Here is a 3,187-nt window from a genome sequence, read left to right as displayed (position 1 = left end):
GTGAACTTCCGGCTGACGTGTAAACTGAGCTCCACGTCCGGAGGTTTGCCGCTGTTGTCACGTCCACATTTATTTCTGCAAATTCCTGTCAGAAAAAGGGCAAGGTTTAAGCAACCTGGCTTGAATAACTTGTTAGGTTTTCCCAAAACAGACCTTTATGTTGGAGCAGGCGTCTTCAAGATGAGTAAAACTTACCAACAATGCACACTGAAAATAAAACCCCACATTTATTATTATTATGATAACTAATAATGCACAAATAAGAAAAAAGAGAGGTTAAGGCTTTTTAGCACATATTAATGTCCCATATCAGGAAAAAAGTGACGCATGTCAAGCAATTTCAGTTAAAAGTACTCATCACAAACCATAAAATAAAACACAAAAAAGGTTAACCTAAGCTATAACAAACAGTGTAGTTTGAAAGAGCTTACTCATGTAGCTTTTTAAATATAGTGACATGCAATTCTGAAATGTGGGTATGCACTCAATGTAAACAAAGCAATTTGCTGTAAACCACATGAAAGCTTGAGCGATTAACCTTCATTAGGCTGGATTCAGGGTAGGGAAACAAATAATAAACAACAAATAATCAACAATAATCAGACAAGCGTAGAATCGTGGAGAAGTTTAGGTGGAAATATGAGTTTCATTTGTTATTTTTTGCAGAAAAACTGGTGAAATACACCCTGTTTTTAAGTTGATTTCAATTAGGAATGTTTTAAAAACTATCTGCATACTTTATTCGACAAATAACTCTTATGAAGATTACGTGAATAGATATGAAAATAAACATGCTGAGTAAAAACTGTCACTAAAATAAAAATTGCAATGCTGTCAGTTCGGCTTGTTAAATGTTTTTGCCCTCTTTGTATATAATGTAAGTCTCTTTTCAGCTTGGTTCTTTAACAGAATATGGGAGTGAGGCATCTTGACTTTCTCATTATGACGTAAATGCAGTTGTGTAAGAAGGTCCGACCAGTTAAACCAGATGTTCTGGGTTCTCCTCCAAAAGCAATACAGTCTTTTTCCAAGGCCCATTAGCAGTAATTACAACAAAACCAAAAAAAGCTCTACATTTCCCACCAACATGGGGGTGCATATGAGGGCAGTATTATGTCTAAGATCTGTGTTTATTCTATATTTATCCTTCTTCCAACCTGCAGCAATTATTGTTTAACACGTGTCCTACTTCTTTGTAGGTTATTGGCTGGTCTTGTTTTCGATAAACAAAGCTATAAAACATAAAATAAGTGTCTTTTTTATGACTTGTCTGAATGTGAACTTGTACACAGTCTCTAGAAATCCCTGAAAGCCTCTAAATATGCCTCTAACTAAGCTTTAAAAAGTGCTTAAACACAGAAAAAATTAAAAACCCATCTGTGATGTGGGTCTAAAAGGTCAGGATCTACTGTTCTGGCATGAATATGATGGAGAAAGCTGAAGCATCCCCCCGTCACTCCCATTTTCAATGACCCACATAACTTAGACTATTTCTGTCATTTGCTCAGTATCTTTGTCTCAGCAGCAGGTGGCAGTGTGGGATTTCTGAGATCCGTTTCAGAACTAAAACACACCAACTTGTGTTCTGAATGTTTCCAGGAATATAGTCCTTTGTGGTAAATAACACGACCAGAGTGTCTGTTTGGTCAGGCTGAGGATTGCTTAATCAGTACATGTAATATTCTGATAGTTTGCTGCTTTTTCTCCTGACAGAACAATGTTAGCATCTTTGGACATTTCAGTGTTTGCATTAAATTAAATGCTGAGGCAGGCTGGTCCCGAGCTTTGCTGCTGCTTGGTGGTCTGTTTGTATATTTAATCACTTAATAAGTCAAAGAACTTGCTCAAGAATGAAATTGTGGTAAAATTCGGAAGGTTTCGGATATGTTTTTATGTTTTTCATTGGAAAAGCAACATTCCATAAAGTCAATCCTTGATGCCAAGAATCGGCACCCTCAGGCCTCCGCCCTCACCTGACACCTCGCTCAACGGCACCCGACCTTTGACTTCACCCCCTGCAGGTGGTGCACGATGGGCTGGACAGAAGAAGTTTAAGTATCTCAGAGTTTGTCAGTGATGGCTGGATGTAGCAGGAGATGGGTTGATGGATGGGAGGCTCGTCCGCAGTTATCAGGGCATTGCTTCAGTCTGTTGTGGAAAAGAAGGAGCTGAGCTGAAAGTTTGGTAATGAGGTATGGATCTTGGCTGGGCTCAGCCTTAGAGACCAACTGAAGAGCTTCATCATCCGACCAAAGCTGCTGCTCCTCCACATTGTAAAAAGCCAGCTGAGGTGGGTTGAGCATCTGTTGAGGATGCCTCCTGGTTACCAGGCATGTCCCACTGGGAGGAGAATTTAATGCAGGGCCAGAACCTGCTGGAGGGATCATACAGTATATCCTCTCTGGCCTGGGAACACCTTGAGATCCCCCAGGAGGAGCTGAAGAGTGTCGCTGGGAAGAGAGATGCCTGAGTTTCCCTCCTGGACTATCATCAACAGATGGAGGTACAAAATGTCAACCGTTGAGCACGAAGCGAAGGTTCGATTTGACAGAGGGAAGAATTGACCAGCATGCCATGGTGACCAACTCATGGTGTGCCTCCTCTCACCCAAAGACCGCTGGAGAGAGGCACCATCCTCCTATATGGTTGGCTGTTAGGAAAGGTCTTTAGTTCATGTCTTATCCAAATTTATTAGGATAGGAAACAAATTAGTTTTCTTTTGAGGTTCAGTCCTGCTGGAACTTGGGTCCAGGCAGTGGAGCTGTGGATAAATCTGAATGAACTCGAAGCGTGCTATTTCATTATAAGGGAAGTCTAAACTTACATTAGAACCTCTCACACATCTAGACAGTAAATATCAGACATCATGTGATTTTATGTTGTTACTCTACAGCAGTGGGTTTAGAGGGATGAGCTCAGTTCCTAATAAGGCTGAGATGAAAGTAGAGCCTTTTTGGTCCAAGTATCCACGTTACAGCTGCTGTGGATCTGCCCGTATCACTGTCCAGGTCTGCTACGTGAAGGGAGGGGCTTTAATTGATTCATTGTGGGTCAGCATTCCAACCCCATGCCAGCTGTGCGTCATGCACAATGGTGAGATTGTGTTTTTAGCTGACCAAACAACAGCTGCTTGAGGCTGCTGCTCAGGGCCCTGAAAGGTTAGAGAGGCACTCAGTGAATGAAAGAA

This window comes from Kryptolebias marmoratus, linkage group LG22, assembly GCF_001649575.2.
Source record: "Kryptolebias marmoratus isolate JLee-2015 linkage group LG22, ASM164957v2, whole genome shotgun sequence".
Classification (NCBI taxonomy): domain Eukaryota; kingdom Metazoa; phylum Chordata; class Actinopteri; order Cyprinodontiformes; family Rivulidae; genus Kryptolebias; species Kryptolebias marmoratus.
The sequence above is the reverse complement of the archived record's forward strand: the minus strand, read 5'-3'. Positions refer to the sequence as shown.